This window comes from Hylobates moloch, unplaced genomic scaffold (genome assembly GCF_009828535.3).
Source record: "Hylobates moloch isolate HMO894 unplaced genomic scaffold, HMol_V3 SCAFFOLD_3, whole genome shotgun sequence".
NCBI lineage: Eukaryota > Metazoa > Chordata > Mammalia > Primates > Hylobatidae > Hylobates > Hylobates moloch.
The window spans coordinates 84,949,112-84,972,937 of NW_026652278.1; the positions used below are offsets into that span (position 1 = coordinate 84,949,112).

Consider the following 23,826-nt stretch of genomic DNA (forward strand, 5'->3'; position numbering starts at 1 on the left):
TGTTACTTTGCAGACTGTCAACCTGAATTTGTGTTTGCTTGACATTGCCTAATTGTTAGTTTCAGTTTCAGCTTACCCACTTTTTGCAGCAACATGCAGAAGAGATTGTGCCCTTTTTAGTGTATCATATCAGGAAGCATCTCATGTTGGTTTGTGCCATTACTGGTGCAGTGACTTTCAGCCACTTGGTTAAGGTGGAGTTGGCCATATTTCCCCACTGCAAAATTACTGATTTTCCTTTTGTAATTAATAAGTGTGTGTGAGAAGATTCTTTGAGATGAGGTATATATCTCATTCTTCATTGAAATATAAGTTTTTTTTAAGTGAAAGAAAATTTATTAAGAAACTAAAGGAATAAAAGAATGGCTACTCCATAGGCAGAGCAGCGTCACTTTAAGGTTTTGACGTCAACAGATTTTTGTCCAAATCAATAATTACTGCAATGATTGAAAAATGATTATTACTAAGTTTATTTTCATTGTCTCAAGGTCTGCTGAACTCTGGATCTAGGCTGTGTCAATAGGGTAGTGTGGTGCCTCCTGTACCTGTCTCGGCCTCCTACAGTCCTTTTTATTTATTTTGTTTTTATAATAGAGACAGGGTCTTACTATGCTGCCCAGACTGGTTTCGAACTCCTGAGCTCAAGCAATCTTCCTGCCTCAGCCTCCCAAAGTGCTGAGATTACAAGCGTGAGCCACCACACCCGGCCAAGTTCTTTACCATCTTCAGAAAGCTTAACTTGCACTTTCAGCAGAAGGATAGACTCCCAGGAAGACTGTGAGAGAGATTTAGGGCCCAAGTTGATAATATCCAATACAGTGAACTTGACTGTGTTCACCATGTTCTGGCTCTAGAGAAATGAGAGTGCTAGTGAGGTTGGTGCCATTTTGTGTATCTTCTGTACCTTGAAGTCCCTCAGAAACCTTGCCCCTGGTCTTCTTGTTCTAAGGACATAATAGGTTCCCTTTTCTCTGGAGATGAAATCTAGATCTTCAATTTTGGGAACCAAATTTGGACTCTGGACTCTGGAGCACCAATTTCTTCAGCAAGTTGTTCTCTGGAATCAATCCCAGGGTATGGATTTTTCATAAATGCCTTGATGAGAGTGAGTAACTGAGAGGTGCTATAGGTGGTACAACACTGCCTGGCTTCTCTACTTTGAAACTCCACACCAGGTTGATCTTGCCCATAGCTGTGGCTTGAATCTAAAGTCTCTGGTTCTGGTCTTTTCTGGAATCCATTCCTAGCTCTTCGATTCCGAAACCAAATCTGGATTCTGTACTCTTCTGTATTAATTTCTAAAGCAAGGTTTTGTTTGGTAGCATAACCTGGGTAAGGTTTTTGATTGAAGGTATTGAACAGGATTTTCAGTTGATCTTCTGTGAATTTGGTGTGATTGCTCCTGCGATTTGTTGCTACCATCTTGTGTGAAGAGGTGTCTTTGGCCGTGCTGGAAAAGAGTCCTGGAGGCTGAGCTGCTGTCTGGGACACTGCTTACAGCTCATTTTTAAAAAGAAAGATTGCATATAATACAACATAATTCACAAATCTAAAGCATATGATTTTCTGGGTTTTGACAAATGAAAACACCTGTGCAACTTCAACCTTACTAGGATATGGATGAGAGTTTCTACCCGAAAGCACCAGTATTCTAACAAACAGCTTTGCATTTTTCGAATTGTTCAGTTCCTGTGAGGATTCCTTACTCCAAGTTTATGACAAATATATTCGGAAGGCATAGTCTACAATTAGTGTTTGGGTAAGTATTTTCATTGATTGTCTGATTATTTGCTGTGAATTTAAGTATGCTGATTTTTATGTAGTTGTCTTCCGAGAAACATTGCGCCATTTTTTGTGTGGAAACCACTTGTAGAATAAACAGAGATTATGAACACACAGAGTTGGTTGTGATGGGCACATCTACCTGCGGCTGCCATTTAAGTGGATGATGGAATCCAACTCTGGAGCATCGGCAGCCTGAGCTGGTGCCGGGCTCACACTGACCCTGGGAGTGCTCTATGTGTGCTTCACCTTATGAGGGGTGCGGCAGGAACAAAAATAGAAAAGTGTGCTCTACTTTCACATGTTACCAAAGGACAGAGGATACCACCAAGGAATTAGAAAACTGTTAAGTGAGGATTTATTCTTCTTAATAGCCTTTCAAACAAGGAATTTGAAAACAAGATTCTACTCATCCCACACCAAAATGTAAACAGATATATTATTTTTTATATTCCCAGGATAATTTTGGTTTTACTTAAGCATCACTATGCAATCATGAGCAAAAGAACAAAGCTGAAGGCATTGCACTGTCTGATTTCAAACTTTACCACAAAGCTATAGCAAATAAGACAATGTGGTACTGACCAAAAATGGACACATTGACAAATGGAACAAACTAGAAAGCCCAGAAATGAACTCATTCATGCACAGTAAATTAATTTTGACAAATGTGCCAAGAATACACAGTGGGAAAACATAGTATCTTCAATAAATGGTGTTGGAAAAACTAGATATTCACATGCAGAAGAATGAATCAAGCCCTTATCTCACACATATATGAAAATAAACTCAAAAGGGATTATAGTCTTAAATGTAAGACTGGAAACTGTAAAACTACTTGAAGAAAACACATGGGGAAAACTACATGACATTGATCTGGGCAATAATTTTTTGTCTTAAGCCCCAAAGCACTGGCAAGAGAAGATGAATGGCATTACATCAAACTAAAAAGCTTCTGCACAACAAAGGAAACAAGTAGTATGAAGAGACAACCTACAGATTGAGAAAAAATATTTGCAAGTCATACATTTGATAATGGGTTAATATCCAAAATACATAAGGAACTCAACCCAATAGCAAGAAAATTTAAAAGTCAATTAAAAATTTGGTAAGGGATCTGAATAGACCTTTATCATGAGAATACCTACAAATGACCAATGAATATACAAAAAAAAATGCTTAAATTGCCGATCATTAGGAAAATGCAAATTAAACCCACAATGAGATATAATCTTACACCTGCCAGAATGGCTATGATCAAAAAGACAAATGATAACAAGTGTTGGTGAGGAAGTACACAAAAAAGAATCCTTGTATACTGCTGGTGGGAATATAAATTAGTACAGACATTACAGAAAACCATATGGCAGTTCCTCAAAAAACTGAAAATAGATTTACCATATGATCTAGCAATCCCTCTTTTGGTTATTTACCCAAAATATTTGAAATCAGTTTGTTGACAAGATGTCTGCCCTCTCGTATTCATTGCAGAACTATTCACAATAGCCAGGTTATGAAATCAGCCTAAGTGTTAATCATCAGATGAGTGAATGAAGAAATGTGGTATACATACACAACGGAATACCATTCAGTCTTCAAAAAGAATAATATTCTGTCATTTGCAGCAACATAGATGGAAATGTAGAACATTATGCTACCTGAAATAAGCCAGGCACAGAAAGACAAATACCACATGATCTCACTTACATGTGGAATCTAAAAAAGTCAAACTGATAGAAGCACAAATTAGAATGGTGGTTACAGAGTCTGCCAGTGGTGGAGAGAGAAATGGAGAGATGATGGTCAAAGGTTACAAAATTTCAGTTAGATAGGAGGAATAAGATTTTTTTAAGATCTACTGCACAGCATGGTGAATTTAGTTAAAAATGGTGTATTGTACACTTCAAAATTGCTAATACATTTCAAATGTTCTCATCACAAAATAAGTATTTGAGTTGATGGATATATGTTAATTAGCTTGATTTAATTATTCCACATTGTATTTTAAATCATAACATCCCTTTTACCTCATGTATATACAATTATAAATTGTCAATTTATAATTTTTAAAATATATGTTTCCAAATGAAGAAAAACTAAGATATTTTGTTGCCATCAGACCTACTCTTCCTCTACTCTTGCTAAAGAAATTTCTTCAGACAGAGGGAAATGATACCAGAAAGGAACTTGAAAAATCATGAGTGAAAAAAGAACAATAAAAAGGGTAAAAATATGCAACTCAAATGATGTAACATTTCTGAGACTAGGATTTAACAGGCATCATAATGTCTGCTTTCAGTCTCTTAGAACATTGAGACCTCCATGTTGTGAAGAAGTCCAGCCTAGCTTACTAGAGGAGGAGAGGCCTTTGTGGGAGAGGTATGTCAGATAATAGCTAGTACCAACTTCCAGCATGTAAATAGGGTTGTTTGGGGCCTTTTAGTTTCAGTCAAGCTGTAAGATATCTGTAATTGTATGAGTAATCTCGTGTAAGACCAGTTGGAAAACCACCCAGATTGCCAATCTACAGAATTGTTTGTTTTTTAAAGCCTATTTCAAAAAATTCTTAAGAAAATAAAGATGAGCAACAGATTTTGAGAAAATATTTCCAAAACACGTATCTAATAAAGGACTTGTACCAAGAATATGGGAAGGACTCTTACAATTCAATAAGAAGAAAACAAGCACCCCAAATAAATAAATAGAAAATATATTTGTATCAATATTTCATTGAAGAAGGTATATAAAAGGCCGACGACTATAAGGAAGATGGCCACAAATTGTTAGTCACCATGGAAATGGATTTCTACTTAGAAATTAAATGAAATCAACTATTGATGTTTGCAAAAAGGTATAGGCATCTCCAAAATATGTAGAATCAAAGAAGCTAGACACAGAGAGTACATATTGCATGACTTAAATTATATGAAGTTTTAAAATAGATGAAACTATTATATGATAGTGGAAACAAGAACCGTGTTTTTCTCTTGGGGCAAAAGGCAGTAATTGAGGAAAGAAAGAAGAGAGCTTTTGGAGTTTTAGAAATGTTCTATATCTTAATTAAAGTAGTGGCTACACATGTGTATACATTTTTCAAATTAATCAAACTTTAAACTTATAAACTGTGCTTTTTATTAAATATAAATTATGCTCCAAGAAAGATAAATAGAAAAAATAAATGCTAAATACAAGCTGACATTTTCATACAAATGATAAAGATACAGAGTTTTAATCTCAAGACATAAAAGTCCTTACAAAAAATAAAAAATAAAAAATTATTTGTTCTTCAGAAACATAATCTTACAAAACAAAGTGTTACAGTCATCTGAGTTGTGAGTGTATTTATGTGAAAAATTTTTCTAACTGTTGAGAAATTCTTTAATGGGAAGAACAGTACAGAGATAGTTACGAGCTGACAACAAAAATATTCTCCAACTCTTTATTGTTCAAATAACCCATTTCTTGTTTGATAACTTTAAGGAAACTTTTAGAAAAATACTGGAGATTTTCAGAGGCTAACCTTTATATTGATAATGAATTGTGGTTTATTTTCAAGAAAACTAATTGTGCCTTCATATTCTTTATTTCCATGCTGTTTAGAAAGAAATCCCAATGCAGGAGCACATGACAAATTTCAGTGTTGTCATGAATACATTCCATTTGCTGAAAATTTCTCTAAAGTAAAATAAGAATTTTTCTTGTAATAAAATTTTAATCCTATTCAATTACAAATTGCAATGCAGCATATATTTCCATCACGAGGCATAATAATTTAGATCATTTATAATATATTATATTAATAAAATCCATTCCTAGCTAAATACAAATTTATATGATGTTAAAAACTGGTAAGAAGCCAGCCAAGGAGTCTCAGTGGGTTATCAGAGAACAGGATGATACCATAGTTGTGAAGTCTGGTTTTAAAAGTGTGTTTGTCCAGGGTCACTATAGTCAATAATAATTTAATTTTACATTTAAATATAACTAAAAGAGTATAAATGGATGATTTGTAACACAAAGGATAAGTGCTTGAGGTAATGGATATTCCATTTATTTTGAGGGGATTATTACACGTTGTGTGCCTATATCAAAATATCTCATGTATCCCATAAGTATTTACAGCTACTGCATACACACAGAAATTAAAATTTTTTTTTTAAAGTGTCTGTCAAGTGAACCCAGCTCTCCTGAAGGAGGGCAAGCCAGAAACAAAGATAAGTGGATTTTACCAGAAAGATGCTACTGGGGATAAGTGCCAAAGTGTTATCAGCAGACTGTGGAGATTAAAATCCAGGCCAAGAGAGATAGCAGACATAGAATGGAGGTTTTGGCATTGCCAGCCCATCACACCCGACCTACCCATATACACTCTGCCTATCCTCTCTACTCCACCAGCCACTTGATGCTGGTGACATGTTATCTTCCAAGCATGATAGGAAACCAGTTCAATAGGCCTTTACAATTTGACAAGTAACCCACACCTAGGATGCACTGTTTTTGCTCATTATGCCACTGCCAGCCAATAACTAATTTCCTACTTGCAGTGGTTCTCAAATTTGGCATGCATCACTATTACCTGGAAGGTTTGTGAAATCACAGATTGCTGGGCCCTATCCCAGGAGTTTCTGATTCTGTAGGCAGGGTCCAAGAATTTGCATTTATAACAAGGTGCTGTATTGCTACTGGTCCAGGGACCACAGTTTGAGAACTAATGTCATATTTCATTCTTCTGACACACATTTTAATTCTCTTTCACTAAGTGTAAATTAGTTTTTCCTGAACATTAATAGTAATGGAAATGAAGCTGAGGCACTAATGAGCTGTTTTACATACAGGAACAAGGCAGGGTATAAGCAAATCTGTATTGCAGATCGTATCAGTCTTAAATGAGGTACTTACTATCATCATGCTGCTTATAGGGGATAGAAAGAATGGAGACATGAGAGAAGAAAGGGAAAGTTTATTTATTTTTGCCTACTTTGCACCAAGTGGCTCTGAAAGCCAAGAGCAGAAGTGGCTTCAGTGCTTGTTAGTGGTAATTGTGATAGAACATTTTCAGAGCTGGGGATAGAATTCTCTAGAGCTGCCTAAAACCCCTGTCATCTGTTAACGCCACAAGTAAAGAGCTGCCACAGAATTTCTCTGCCCATTTGGGCTTAAGCTAGAAAGTGATAAGTTCATTTCCTGGCCTACTGGTCACTCCAATGGGGATAAATGAACAGATAATTAATTCCTCAGAGAGTAGATTTTCTTCCATTGTTTAGTTCAACTTGAAAATGTTTTCAGTGAAACTAACATGCCTGTGGGAAATTATAATAGCTTGCTTTAATTATATTACTAATGTGCTAAGTAATTAGTGTAGAAAAGTAGTTATCAGGCATTTCCTATTATGAAATGCCTTGGTGAGTTGAACCTTTGAACTCAGGGCAGGGCTAGGCAAGGGAGTTACAATATAAAATGTCACTCAATAGTATAGTGACATAGTACTGATTGGGGAAGAAAGAAAATGAGGTGAGACCATATTAGGTGTAGGTGATGCGTGACAATAGAGGAATAAATAAATAACTTGTAGGAACCAGTTTTAGATATGATGGAGAAAACACATTCCACCCTGTCTCTACCACTGAATGCAGCCATGAAATAGAATATATATTGAGCAGCTGTTATCAGACTCTGAAAAATTAATAGTTGCAGGATTGGAAAGAAGATCAGAATCCAAAGCCCCATCAAATCAGTGGTGAATTTACCATTTTTCAATCTTCTTGTCCTCTTGTGTGTTGCTCCAGGACATAGGTACAGTCACAAAAGTAAGCAACAGAGATGAGTAACTAAGGCTGTATGTTTCTGGCCACAGAACCTAAAAGAAGAGCCTTAAGGAAACAAGATGTACTGAGGAGATTGTAATGATGAAGGACCTCAAGAAAGAAATTCCATTATGTTAAATAATCCCAAAGTTTACTCCAAAACTACACGATTGGATCTGGCACTAATCAGCATAACAAAGACATTGAAAATTGAACTAACAGAAAGATTTCTGGCCAGAACCCACACTACAACTGGATGATACACAAATGGGACAGATCTGAATAGCTCTTTAAAAGTTTTGAAGTCTGAGCTGATGGGAAACCACTTCAGATGGGATAAAACTTTTGGCCCAAATTTAACCAGGTCAATTTCTTCCTGAAATAGATATATCAACATTCTCCAAATGATTTTACTTCAAGCCTCAAAACATGATACCTCAGTCCAAAACTACTCAGCAAATGGACACAATAGATACAAACACTGAGATGGCACACTTGTTGGAATTATCTGACACATTCTTGAAATCAGCTATTTAAAAATGTTATAACAAGCAATTGCAAACACACTAAAATTAAAAGAAAAATGGTCTCAGCAATGATATGAAAAGAAAAACAAATGAAGATATAGAACTAAAAAATACAATAACTGAAATATAAAACTCATTGAAAGAGCTCAAAAGCATAATTGAGATGACAGATTAAATGGTGAGTGAAATTGAAAATAGATCAGTAGAAATTATCCAATTCGGAAATCAGAAAAAAAAAATTTAAAGCAAATGAACAGAACCTCAGACCTGGGGGAAAATAATAAAGGTATAACATTCTTGTCATTAGAGTCTCAGGACAGCAGAAAACAGTGCTAAAAAGTACATTTCAAGAGATAATGGCTGAAAAATTCCCAAGTTTGGGAAACTACATAAACCTACAGATTTAGGAAGATGAGCGAATCTCAAATGGGATAAACTCAAAGAAATTTCATGCTTAGACCAATCATAATCAAATTACTGTAAACTAGAGGACAAAGAAAAAATACTTGAAATCAACCAGAAAATAGGCACATTACCCATAAGGGAAGAACAATTTGTGTGTTTTGTGTTTTTTTCAACATCTAGTTTCTGGGGTTACATGTGCAGGTTTGTTACATGGGTAAATTGTGTGTCAGCGAGATTGGCTGTATGAATGATCCCATCACCCAAATAATGAGCACAGTACCTGATATGTAGTTCTTCAACCCTCATCCCCTCCCATCCTACCTACTCTAGTAGTTCCCAGTGTCTGTTGTTCCCATCTTTATTTCCATGTATACTCATTTTTTAGCTCCCCTTATAAGTGAGAACATGTGGTAGTTGGTTTTCTGTTCCTGCATCAATTCACTTAGAATAATGGCCTCCTGCAGATTTCTAACCAGAAACTACAAAAGGAAATGGCATAATATTTTTCAATTACTGAAAGAAAAAAACTTTTGGGGCCAGGCATGGTGGTTCACATCTGTAATCTCAGAGCCTTGGGAGGCCGAGGCAGGAAGATCACATGAGCCCAGGAGTTTGAGACTAGCCTGGGCAACATAGTGAGACTCTGTCTCTACAAAAAATTTTAAAAATTAGCCAAATGTGGTGGCATATGCCTCTAGTCCCAGCTACTTAGGAGACTGAGGTAGAAGAATCACTGGAGCCCGAGAGGCCGAGGCTGCAGTTAAATCCTGCAGCAAAAATCCAAGTATATACACATGCTTGTGCCACTGCACTCCAGCCTGGCTGACAGAGTGAGACCCTGTCTCAAAACAAAAACAAGCAAACAAACAAGCAAAAAGAAAAAGAAAATAACTGTCAACTTAAATTTTTTTTTTTTTTTTTTGAGACGGAGTCTCGCTCTGTCTCCCAGGCTGGAGTGCAGTAGTGCAATGTCGGCTCATTGCAAGCTCTGCCTCCTGGGTTCATGCCATTCTCCTGCCTCAGCCTCCTGAGCAGCTGGGACTACAGGTGCCTGCCACCTTGCTCGGCTAATTTTTTTCTTTTGTATTTTTAGTAGAGACAGAGTTTCACTGTGCTAGCCAGGATGGTCTCAATCTCCTGACCTCGTGATCAACCCACCTCGGCCTCCCAAAGTGCTGGGATTACAGGCGTGAGCCACCGCGCCTGACTGTCAACTTGAAATTTTACAGTTTTCAAAACAACCTTTAAAAATTGAAGGTTGACAGTGTTACTGATGAAGGAAAACTAAGAATATTTTGCTAGGAGATGTGCTGTAAAGGAATTGCTAAAGGAAGTTTTTCAGACAGAAAGAAAATGATACCAAAAGAAAATGGTACATCAGGGATAATAAGAAAGAGAAATAGCAAATATCTTGGTAAATATAATAGGCTATTCTTATCCTCTTGAATTCTTTAAAATACATTTGATAGTTAAAAGAAAAATAATAACATTAAATAAATGTTTCCATGTATATAAATGTAACCTAAAAGACAGCTATAACATAAAGTGGGGAGGGTAAACTGACACATATGGTTGTGGATTTTCTACATTCCACTTAAGTATAAAACATTGATTCTAGTTAACCTATGAAAAGTAAAATATGTTCATTATAATTTTCAAAGTAACACTAAACAAATCTATTCCAAGAGATATAGCAAAAACATGCTTGGTAAATTAAAAGATAATACAAAAAAATAAAAATAATCCAAGAAGGCAGAAAATGGGGAAACATAAAAAAGCAAAACAGAGGGGAAAACAAATAATAATATGGCATAGCTAAATCCAAACATATCAATAATTAAGTTAAATAGAAATGGCCTAAACTCACCAGTTAAAAGACAGAGATTGCCAGGACAAATCCTACATGATTCTATTTTATGAGGCATCTAAAGTAGTCAAACTCTTGGAAACAGAAAGTATAATAAGTAGTCTTTACTGGAGGCTGGAAGGAAATGGAAAAGGGGAGTTGTTCAATTAGTATAGAATTCCAGTTTTGCAAGATGAATAAGTTCTAAAGATCTGTTGGTTAACATTAGTATATTATAGACTTAAAATGGTTAAGATGACAAATTTTATATTTGCAAATATATGGCAAAAATTTATGTGTTTTTAACTTAATAAAAAAGACAGATTTTCAGATTCGTTAAACAAATAAACATGATCGCACTATATATAGTTTACAAGAAATAAATTTCAAATATGCTCATACAGATAGGTTACAAGTAAAAAATGAAAAATGAGATAGTATGCAAATACTAAATTGTACTTTGGTGAATATACTAGTATCAGACAAAGCACACTTCAGAGCAAAAAAAAATTACCAAGGATAACGAAGAACATTACATAATAATAAAATTGTCAATTCACCAAGAAGATGCAAAAATCCCAAAAGTATATACACATATGCCTAACTAAAGAGCTCCAAAATACTTGGAACAAAAAAAGGGCAGAATTAAAAGGAGAAATTCACACATATAATTGGAGACTTCAACACTCCTATGTTAGTAATGGGTTTAACTCAGAAAAAGAAAAAAGCAAGTATATGAAAGAACTGAACAACACCATAAAATAAATAGATACAAACGACATTTACAGAATGCTTTACAAGATAACAGCAGAATATACATTATTTTCAAGTACACACAGAGTATTTACCAAGGTAGATATGACACAGTTGTTGGCATTATCAGACAGATAATTTAAAATAACTATCACTAATATGTTAAAGCCTGTAATAGAAAAGTAAATAACATGCAAGGTTAGTAACGCTCTTAGAACATTTATTAGGAAATGCTCTAAGAGAAAGTTTTTTTTTTTTTAAGTTAGAAATAAAAAAGCCACTGTAAAAAAAAAATAAATAAAGAATGCCTCTGATGGGCTCATCAGCAGAGTTGTACAAGTGAGAAATCAGTGAGCTTGAAGATAGGTCAGTAAAAACTTCCTCAACTAAAATGCACAGAGAAAAATATAATTTAAAAATGAGAAAAGGTTAGAAGATCCTAAAATGGAATGCAGAATGTAATAAAAGTATTTAAAAAAACCTCGCTGGGCTAAAATGTTGCTGATTTAAGTAACTTTGCTATGAATAGAGCCTGTAAGCCTAAATGCTAAAGAAATTGTATGTAAGCACTGTATTCTAATTGATAGTTATTTCTCACAGGGGTGTGTTTTAACAATTCTGATGCCACAATACATGTATACAGGGATTGAAATTTGCACAAATAATTGGCAGATGGGAGCTAGGTTTCACACTGTTGGAGCTGGGAATTACTGGTAATAATGGGAAGGAGGCTAGTGTGGTAATGAATGAGAGTTGTAGACATAAGTATGAACTCATGTTTGGCTTAATATAGACAGTACAGGACTTATTAAGAAATTATTTTTAGGCAGATTGAAAGGGTAAAAGTTCTCAGTGGAATTTTCCTTTAATGAAAGCAGCCCTAAACCATTTCTTTTCTAACAGAAAGCAGCCCGATAGATATGCAAACTAGGGGCTTTCATATGTAAATGCAAGCAGCTGTACCTGGAAGCCAGGTACCTTCAACATGGCATTTCCCACCCTCTTTTCCTTGTCACTACATGTGCCGGTGTCTCTTGGTGATCTCCAGGTAAAAACGTGCGCAGATACCATGGCAACCTTTAGGTAGAAGGCACATAGGCACAATAAAAGAGCCTAGTCTTTTGTTGTGGGAGGGTCCGTCTTTTCGCTATGTAAATGGAACACCTGGTCAAACCAATCACCTGGGCCCTATGTCAATCAATCACTGCGTCCTCAGGCCTCTGTATAAAATCAATTGTGTTCTGCCACAAACCAGAGATCCTCTCTTGGGCAACCCAGTTTATCAGCATGAGAAAGATTTTCCTCTTTTTCTTCCACTTTGTCTACTAAACTTTCCACTCCTAAACCCACTCCTTGTGTGTGTCCGTGTCTTGAACTCTTTCTCAACTGCGACAAAGAACTAGGGTGTATACCCCAGACAATGGAGCCATTTCATAGATACATATAATTACACATAGAAATGTTTACAGGTAAGTGTATATACACAGGTTATTAGACACACATATATTTCCTTAATCTGACAGCTGAGAAGGCCTAGAAGCAATGACAACCGAGTAGCAATGAACAGACCTAGCACCCAGATCATAGGTTCCTGACACTGTTCACCAACAGAAGGAATCAGAACTCTTTGGAGAAAGGGCAGATTGTAAGACTGCTACAGGAAATACACAAAATAAGCATGGAGCATCTTGTAAGTCTGGAAAAAGCCAGTGTTTTTTGTTTTGTTTTTTTTTAAAAGCAAATAATGGAATTATGGCAAAGAGAAGCAGTCAACAGAAATAGCTGCCAAAAACCAATGCTGGAAAGATTTGATCAATACAATAAATAAAAAAGTATTAGATAATAACATAAACTACAAAATAAATATATACAACCTCATACTGATATAAGTAGATAATTGAAGAAATAAATGAAGTGTTATAGGAGTTATAAAGAAATTATTTTAGGCAGATAGGAAAAGGAGTCCTTGGGAAGTTTTTGTTTCTTTTAAAGCAGCTCCAGAAACTTTTCGAGCAGGAAAGCCCCGGCTCTTAGAGCCAGGTCGGCAACTTTTAATATGCAAATACAAGCCATTAGAAACTGGGTCCACCCAAACATGGCGATTTCTGCCTTCTTCTTCTTGCCCTTGCCCCCACATGTGCTTGGGAACATGGCTGCCACCATGTATCACCACGTGTGTAGAACATCATGGCTCCCCGCATTTGCATATCAAAAAGCTAGGGTGGGAAGGCCAGTTTTTTTTTGTGAGCTGCCTGTATGACATGCCCGGTCAAACCAATCCCCTGAGCCCTATGCAAATCAGACACCACCTCCTCCAGCCTACTCATATAAGCAGCCACTTTCCAAATGCACATGGGGTTTCCTCTCTTGGAGCACCCCCCACCCATCTCTGTTTGGAGGAGCTTCTTCCTTCTTACTTGCCTATTAAAGTCTCTGCTCCTTAAAACCACTCCACGTGTGTCTGTGTCATTTTATCCAATTCGAGTGGAGACAAGAGCCCTGGCGTTCCTTCACTCATTGGAGCCCTATCGGAAGAGAACAGACAAATCTTCAATATAGAATTCCAAATAATTTAAGTAGATACTTCACCTTCAAGAAAGTAATTCCCTACTCTTTAAGTATGGGCTATAGTGACTTTCCTTCAGGGTATAGCAGGGAGTTGGGGAGAGTAACTTTACAGTAGAAAAACCTGTCAAATCCTATCATAGCCAGGTGACAAAGGTCACACCAACAATGATATATAATATTTACCCTAACAACGATGGTATATATCTTTGATATGATGTAATTGGCACTTTATCTATGTGGTTTTCCTTTCAAAAATCTATAATCCCAGTCTAATAATAAGAAAAGAATCAGACAAATCCCAATTGAGTGGCAAAGTACCTTTCCAGTGCTTCTTCAAACTTTCAAAGTCATCAGAAATAAATAGTCTGTCGTAGGAAAGTCCTAAAGAAACATTATGAGTAAATATAACGTGGCACCCTAGATGAGCTCCTAGAACAGAACATTAGGCAAAAACTGAAAACAATCTAAATAAAGTATGGACTTTCTTTAAAAATAATGTATTAATATTGGTTTATTTGTAACAAATATGCCATGATAATACGTTAATAGTAGGTAAACTGGGTATAGGGTATGTGGAAACTATATTATTTTCATAAATATTTCTGTAATCTAAAACTAAAATAAAAATATTGTTTAAAGAACTTCTAATAAAGAAATTTCTAGGTCCAGATGGTTTTAATGGTAAGTCTACCAAAAATTCAAAGGAGAAATAACACTAATTTTATAAATCTATTCTAGAAAATAGAAGAGAAAGAGGCAATTTCTTACTCACTATATGAGTTGAATATCACCCTGCTTCAAACTAGACAAAGACATCATGAAAAAAATAACTACACATAAATATCCTTCATGGACATAGATTTAAAAAAACTCAACAAAATACTAGCAAACTCAATCTAGAAAAATATTAAAATAATAATAAAATACCACTTATGGGGCTTATCCAAGGAACTCAAGGATAGTTTAATTTTTAAAAACCAGTAAATATAATGCATAATATTACTAATCAAAAGAAAAAGCACATCACAATACCAATTGATACAGAACAGACATATGACAAAATTTAACATCTATTCATGGTGAAAATTTCCCAGAAATCTTCTTCAATGTAATAAGGGCATTTACAAAAAAAGTCATGATATACTTAAATGGTAAAGGGGTGAATGCTTTCCCCCAAAAAGTCGGCAGCAAATCAAAGATGTTCCCCTTTACCATCCCAATTTAACACCATACTACGAGTCCCAGCAAGTACAATAAGGTAAGATAAAAAAGTAAAAGACACACAGACTGTAAAGGGAGAAAAAAGACTGAACCTACCAACAGATGACATGATTATCTTCATAGAAAAACCCAAGGAAACTCTAGAAGGCTTCTTAGATCTAATAAGTGAATTCAGTAAGTTGCAAGATACAAAGCGAAAACACAAACATCAATCATATTTCTATATGCTAGCAATGTAAATAGAAACAGAAATTTTAAAACAATATTTAAAATACCTAAAAAATGTAAATAAGCATAAATATAACAAAATATGTACAGGTGTGGTGCACTGAAAACCACAAATTAATGAGGAACAAGATCAAAAAAGACCTAAATAAATACTGTGTCCATAGACTATATAATCAATATTGTAAAGGTATAAATTCTTCCCAGATTGATTTAAATTTTAACTCAATTTCAATGAAAATCTCAGCAAGATTTATTATAGATATAGAAAAATTGATTCTACTATATATGGAAATGCAAAAGACTAGAATATCTTCAATAATTTTGAAAAAGGAGATAAAAATGGAAGAAGGTAAAGCAGTGGAAGGTGAATATAAGTGGAGTCATATTAGAGCTATAGTGAAAAGCCATAATAAAAGACTTACAAAACCACACAGAGAAGACAAAACATTGCTATGAAAATTTGAATCCTGTTATATGCTTGCTGTCCAGGGATCCTAGACCTAAACAAACAAATCTTTCTCAGATACAGAAGAATAATTACTGAAACCTACCAAGTGGAAATTGAAAAAGGTTTTTAAAATTCCACCATGCATAACAGCAAACAAGAACTAGAAAGAGCAAGAAAAGTAGGGCAAAACTGCAAGAAGGCAATTTGAAGATTTTCTTTTATAAACTAATATCCAAGGTTATAAACAAGAAAAAGAAAAATGTAGAGAAGATTTTTGTATTCTGCTTCAGGAGACTTTCAAACAATATTCTGAAGCAGACCCAAAGCTATTGTAAAAGGAGCCCTGTCCTCTCCTTGTGTAATAGATGGGCTAAAGTCTGAAATATAAAATTTGGTTAAAAATTGCTTGGGAAATTGTAGTTATGGGGGAGTCTCCAATATTTGGCTGAGTGATTTCAAGTGGACTTACAACAATTGATATGCTAAAGGCCAAGACAAACTTATGGCCCTTCAGGTAAAACAACAAGTCCCTAAAATAGAATCTGAATTGAAGGGCCTTCCATAGTCTAAGAATTAGGGAATTATTACTGAGGATATGTACAGCTATTGCAAGCAAAAAAGCCATTGGTAGAGCCAATGTCTCATATTACTGAAAATCAAAACGAAGCAAAACTAATCACCCCTTTCACTAGTCTATGTAATATGCCCAATTTGCCCATAAGGGCCAAATGGATGAGACTGTAGTTCTTTTCAAGATTTCCAAGTAACTAATACAATAACTATGTGGTTATACTTTACTTTCTGTGGGCGGCAAGCCACCCAGGTGCCAAGGCAAGAGACCGAGGGCACCAGCTGTTCCAGTATAATAAAATATATAAAATAAGAATAGTTATACTAGATATAGATCTTAGATATGATTATATGTGAATATCATTAATCATTAGTTTGTAGCAATTACTCTTTATTCCAATATTATAATAATCCTTGCTCCACGATCATAACCTAGGAAAAACCAGGCCATACAGAGATAGGAGATGGGGGACATAGTGAGAAGTGACCAGAAGACAAGAGTGCAAGCCTTCTGTTATGCCCGGACAGAGCCACCAGAGGGCTCCTTGGTCTAGCGGTAATGCCAGCATCTGGGAAGACGCCCGTTGCCAAGCGGACCATGGTCTAGCGGTAGTGTCAGTGTCAAGGAAAAACACCCACTACTTAGCAGACCAGGAAAGTCTCCCTTTCCCTGGGGGAGTTTGTAGAAGACTCTACTCCTCCACCTCTTGTGGAGGGCCTGACATCAGTCAGGCCTGCCCGCAGTTATCCAGAGGTCTAACTGTCTCCCTGTGATGCTGTGCTTCAGTGGTCATGCTCCTAGTCTGCCTTCATGTTCCATCCTGTACACCTGGCTCTGCCTTTTAGATAGTAGTAGCAAATTAGTGAAAGTACTACAAGTCTCTGATAAGCAGAAATAATGGCATAAGCTGTCTCTCTCTCTCCTCTCTCTCTCTCTGCTTCGGCTGCCAGGCAGGGAAGAGCCCCCTGTCCAGTGGACTCGTGACCCACATGACCTTACCTATCACTGGAGATGGCTCACACTCCTTACCCTGCCCCTTTGTCTTGTATCCAATAAATATCAGTGCAGCCTGGCATTTGGGGCCACTACTGTTCTCTGCGTCTTGGTGGTAGTTGTCCCCCAGGCCCAGCTGTCTTTTCTTTTATCTGTCTTGTGTCTTTATTTCTACACTCTCTCATCTCCACGCACGGGGAGAAAACCCACTGACCCTGTGGGGCTGGACCCTACAACTTTCTGATATTTCCTAACCCACTGAGCATACTTTGCTCAGTCTTACCCTGAAGATAGAAAATTCTTCTCTAACGTAGACTTCTATTCAGCATTCTTTGCTATCCCAGTAACTAAGATAGTTAATATTTATTTTCTTTTCCTGGGAAAATATATTACTTGGACAGTGATACCTGTGTAATTACTGGGACTCTAGCTCATGTCTCTCAACTTTTAGACTAGGATGTCTGAAACAAAATTTCCATTTTGATCTCTCTTTTACAATATGTAGATGATCTCCTTCTACACTTCACTGATTCAGATTCTTCTACAACTAACTCTAAATATCTATTCACTAAAGTGGTTTCAGAAGGATACATAGGGCCGGGTGTGGTGGCTCACGCCTGTAATCCCAGCACTTTAGGCGGCCGAGGTGGGTGGATCACGAGATCAGGAGATCGAGACCATCCTGGCTAACACAGTGAAACCCCGTCTCTACTAAAAATACAAAAAATTAGCTGGGCGAGGTGGCGGGCGCCTGTAGTCCCAGCTACTTGGGAGGCTGAGGCAGGAGAATGGCGTGAACTCCAGGGGGCAGAGCCTGCAGTGAGCTGAGATCGCGCCACTGCACTCCAGCCTGGGTGACAGCAAGACTCTGTCTCAAAAGAAAAAAAAAAAAAAAGAAGGATACACAGATTAAGGAAAAGCTTTCCAGTCCTAAAAGGCCAATCATTACCTCAATCATGATTTGCCAGCCAAAGTTAGGGTGTTATCTGGGGAAATATTGTTGACTATTCAAAATTATCCAAAGCTATTTTCTAAAAGACAAAATTTTTTGGATTTGCTATATTTTTATACAATGGTGACTCAGCTTTACTGAAATAGCAAGGCCTATACATGAGCTTCACTTCTCTGAAACTCAGAAATTAAAAAATGCCCTTAGTAACCTCAAAATGCCCCTTCAATAACTACCTTTGCTGGGTCTTCCAGATTATGATAAACAGTTTTTTTTTTTTTTTCCATGTGTCCAGGTAAGTTCAGGTCATGGTCTTGAGGCATGAATGTAAAACACCCAATCAGTGACTCATTGCCTATAGCCTGTCTCTTGATCCAGAAGCCAGGACTTACCCTTTTGCCTCCAAGTGACTACAGCTTCAGCTAAATTTTTTGGCTAGTGAAATTAGTTACTCTTTTCCCCTTACCTGATGACTGAGCTACAATGATGTTTTTATCAGGAAGAATGCCAAAGGCTAATAATCTAGATTTTCCCCTTCAAAATCTTAATGTGACTTTATTTGTTGATGGGTCTTATCTAAAAAATGACAAAGGTCAATACTACATTTGGTTTCCTGATTGCATAAGCAAGAATTTTGAAATTTTTTTGTTGGAGATTTGAGAAAAGTGTGATTTCCTTTAATTAGCAGCTGTACAACTGTGCCATGGTTCTTAAGCAAGAGAAGAAACTCAGAAGCTATCAAGCTAATTGTTAAAACAACTAAATTAAAAGCTGAATTTTAAGAACATAAAAGATTATTAAGATTCTGCATAGCAAAATATACATTTATATGAACAAGCCAAGTGCAAAATGATACATTGGAAGAAAATAGTTAGATCTTTTTAAAAAATTCGGCCGGGCGTGGTGGCTCACGCTTGTAATCCCAGCACTTTGGGAGGCCGAGGCAGGCAGATCACGAGGTCAGGAGATCTAGAACATGGTGAAACCCTGTCTCTACTAAAAATACAAAAAAATTAGCCAGGCGTGGTGGTGGGCGCCTGTATTCCCAGCTACTCGGAGAGGCTGAGGCAGGAGAATGGCGTGAACCCGGGAGGCGGAGCTTGCAGTGAGCCGAGATTGCGCCACTGCACTCCAGCCTGGGCGACAGAGTGAGACTCTGTCTCAAAAAAAAAAAAAAAATTCAATAGATTTGGCGGAACAGGTGGTATGTGGTTCAATGGATAAGCTCTTTAGTGGTGTTTCCTGAGATTTTGATGCACCTATCACCCAAGCAATGTACCCTGTACCCAATGTGTGGTATTTTATCCCTTACCCCACTCCCACCCATTCCCCCATGCCCCCAAAGTTCATTGTACCATTCTTATGCCTCTGCGTCGTTATAGATTAACTCCCACTTATGAGTGAGAACATATGGTGTTTGGCTTTCCATTCCTGAGTTATTTCATGTAGCACAATGGTCTCCAACTTCATCCAGGTTGCTGCAAATGACATTATTTTGTTCCTTTTTATGGCTGAGTAGTATTCCATGGTACATACATATATGTACTACATTTTCTTTATCCACTCGTTGATTCATGGGCATTTGGGCTGATTCCATATTTTATTCCCTGATAATTAGTGATATTGAGCATTTTTTCATATGTTTGTTAGCCATTGGTATATCTTCTTTTGAGGATTGTCTGTTTGTGTCCTTAGCCCAATTTTTGATGAGATTATTTTTTTTTCTTGCTGATTTATTTAAGTTCCTTGTAGGTTCTGGATGTTAGTCTTTTACTGAATGCATAGTTTGTGAAGATTTTCTCCCACTTTATGGGTTTTCTGTTTATTCTGCTCATATTTCTTTTGCTTTGCAGGAGCATTTCAGTTTAATTAAGTACCATCTATTTACCTTTGTTTTTGTTGCATTTGCTTTGGGTTCTTGGTCATGAAGTCTTTGTCTAAGCCAATGCCAAGAAGGGTTTTTCCAAAGTAATCTTCTAGAATATTTGTAGTTTCTGGTCTTAGGTTTTAGTCTGATCCATCCTGAGTTGATTTTTATATAAGGTAAGAGATGAGGATCCAGTTTCATTCTTCAACATGTGGCTTGCTGAAGATCCCAGCACCACTTTTCAAATAGGGTGTTCTTTCCTCCAAGTTATGTTTTTGTTTGCTTTGTCGAAGATCATTTGGCTGTAATTATTTGGCTCTATTCCGGGGTTCTCATTTTGTTTCATTGGTCTATGTGCCCATTTTTATACCAGCACTATGCTGTTTTGGTGACCACAGCCTTATAGCATAGTTTGAAGTTGGGTAATGTGATGCCTCCAGATTTATTCTTTTTGCTTAGTCTTGCTTTGCCTATGTGGGCTCTTTTTTGGTTCCATATGAATTTTAGGATTGTTTTTTCTAGTTCTGTGAAGAATAATGGTGGTATTTTGATGGGAATTCCACTGAATTTGTAGATTGCTTTTGGCAGTATGGTTATTTTGCAATATTGATTCTACCCCTCCATGAGCATGGGATGTGTTTCCATTTGTTTGTATTGTTTATTATTTCTTTCAGCAGTGTTTTGTAGTTGTCCTTGTAGAGGTCCTTACCTACTTCATTAGGTATGCTCCTAAGTATTTTATTTTATTCACAGCTGTTGTAAAAGGGGTTGAGTTCTTGGTTTGATTCTCAGCTTGGTTGCTGTTGGTGTATAGCAGTGCTACTGATTTGTGTACATTGATTTTGTATCCTGAAACTTTCCTGAATTCATTTATCAGATCTAGGAGCTTTTTGGATTAGTCTTTAGGGTTTTCTAGGTATACAATCATATCATCAGCAAACAGCAACAGTTTGTCTTCCTCTTTACTGATTTGGATGCCTTTATTTCTTTCTCTTGTCTGATTGCTCTGGCTAGGACTTCCAGTACTATGTTGGATAGAAGTGGTGAAAGTGGGCATCCTTGTCTTCTTCCAGTCTCACAGCATTTGCAGTGGCAAGCTGCTTCTGTCAAGGTGTCTGTGAATTCTTTCAGTTTTCCTGACTATGTTCCTGTGGTGGTTCTTGGAGCAAAAGTTCATGATGTGGGTCTCCACATGCTGTTCTGTCCACCTGAGTGGGAGCTGCAAATTAGTCCTGCCTTCTATCCACAGTTTTCATCAAACCTCCCCTACATCATATTTGACAGACAAAGATTAGTTTTCTTAACACAAAAATCTCTCCTAATAGATAATCCAATAGAAAAATTGCCACACAGCATAAAGAGACAACTCTCAGAAGAGGAAGTGTGCATGTCAATCATGCTGGTCACCAAAAAAAAAAGCATAATACATACTAAGTAATAAAATAATAAATAACAGTAAAATGACATTTATCCATGATATTGGCCCACACTTAAAAGAAGTACAACAGTCAGGGCAAACAAAAGATACAGGAAAAAAGACCCCATTCTTCTGCTTTGGGTGAGTTGCTGCAGCCTTCCTGGATCAGATTGTGCAGTACCTAGTGACACTGAGACATGCATACACTTTTATTTTTTAACTTCTAAGTTCCAGGGTACATATGCAGAATGTGCAGGTTGTTACATAGGTAAACAGGTATCGAGAGGTTTGTTGTACAGATTATTTCATCACTCAGGTATTAAGCCTAGTATCCATTAGTTATTTTTCCTGATCCTCTCCCTCCTGTCACCCTCTGCCCTCTGGTAAGCCCCAGTGTGCATTGTTCCCCTTTATGTGTTCATGTGTTCTCATTATTTAGCTCCCCCTTATAAGTGAGAACATGTGGCATTTGGTTTTCTGTTCCTGCATTAATTTACTAAGGATAATGGCCTCCAGCTCCATCCGTGTCCCTTCAGAGGACATAATATCATTCTTTTTTATGGCTGCATAGTATTCCATGGTGTATATGTACCACATTTTCTTTATCCAGTCTATCATTGATGGGCATTTCAATTGATTCCATGTCTTTGCTATTGTGAATAGTGCCATAGTGAACATATGCATGCATGGGTCTTTATAATAGAATAATTTATATATATCCAGTAATGGGATTGCTGGATCAAATGGTATTTCTGCCTGTAGGTCTTTGAGAAATTGCCACACTGTCTTCCACAATGGTTGAACTAATTTGCATTCCCGCCAATGTAAAAGCATTCTTTTTTCTCCACATTCTGCCAGTCTCTATTTTTTTTTTTGACTTTTTAATAACAGCCATTCTGACTGGTGTGAGATGGAATCTCACTGTGGCTTTGATTTGCATTTCTCTAATGATTGGTGATGTTGAGCTTTTTTTTATATATACTTGTTGGATGCAGAGACAGGCATACATTTTGATACAGCAATCACACTTGGGGAAGTCTATCCCACAGAACTTAAAGCCCTAGTACAGAAAGATCTATGTGCAAAATTTGTATCCCAGTCTCAGCTTCCACACTGGTAAATAGTTGACTGTGGTGTGTACTTCCTAAGTCCATTACTGGGGTTAAAGCTAATGAACAGGAAATGCATTTTGAAAATTAGTTATCATTATTGAAACACATGGCAACATGGAAATACTGTGGGATTTCCAAAAGAATATCCCAGATTTCCTACCCTGACTCCTCACACAGCATCCTCTGTGTTTCCCACAGTGCAGTACTCAGAGGACATAACATGAGAGATAGCAGAGGGAAATGTGACAGTGCAGGAGAGAAGCCTGTGCTTCCTCAGCCCAGAATGGAGCCACCCTAGAGGGCCACTTTCTGGACCTTTGACTAACTAGTCTACTGAGGTTTCTCTTGGTATTAACTACTCCCAGAAAGTTTGGGGCAACTGCAAAAAGAAGCCTCTGGATCTTGGAAGCAGAGACAGCTCTGGCTATGTCTGCAGGGATCCTGGAGTTCAGTCATTATCTGCCTGTCTCTGAGGACTTTGTTATCTCTAGGAGGCTGGCCTCCCAGTGGGCTCTTCCAGGCAGCTTGGAGGCTCTGGGGTGTTTTCCGAGGCCAATTATAGACTGAAGTGACTCAGAGCCATTGGGAAATTTCTCCTAGTAGATAAGGGATGGATAAATTCAGGGGAATTATTATGACTAAGAGAAAAGTCTACAGGCTGGAGTAACTGTATGCCAAGAAAATAGAGGCTGCAGAGGACCCTTTGCTTTGGGAATCATATATCTTTCTACTAATGATGTCCTAAGTTAGTGAGTGAGATTTCCCAAAAGCCTGCAGGGTTAGGATGCTTGCTTTGAGCAATGAGAGATGTGTAGTGTTTATAGGGCTTCCTCTCCTCCACCATCACCCAACATTTATCCCTCTTACCCCATCTCCCACCCTCTCAACAACAACTTCACTGGCTTTAGGGTGGCGAGACTCTTTTTTAAAAAAATAAAATGTGGAGACAATGCTATTATGTTAGTCTGATAAGTGAGGTAACTAGAATTTGGCTGGAGTTAATTCTATGAGACCCTTGGTCTGTGCAGAGAGGCAGGAATATGTAGGTAATGTGGAGTTACACAATGTTAGGTAATCACCCTGTCACTTGCCTGTCATGTGCCTGTCACAGTGACTTCGCCTCTGAAATCTCTGTCTTGTGTAAAGAGGCCTGAAACCACAGAAGAGCTCAGCACATGTTAGTTCCCTTTACCTTTGAAATTAAGGCTGTGCAATTCAAAGTTTGTTAAATGGGTTTTAACACTTGACTATAGAAAATCATCATAATCTAATAGAACAGAAAAATGGGCTCCAAACAAACCTGCAGCACATAGTTTCACAAATAAATGCTGGTGT

At 37.1% G+C, this 23,826-nt stretch overlaps 1 pseudogene; it reads right to left on the minus strand.

Moving 5' to 3' along the window:
• Positions 1 to 694: 694 nt before the first annotated feature.
• LOC116461191 (double homeobox protein A-like) lies at positions 695 to 14,916 on the minus strand (annotated as a pseudogene).
• Between the last annotated feature and the right edge of the window lie 8,910 nt (positions 14,917 to 23,826).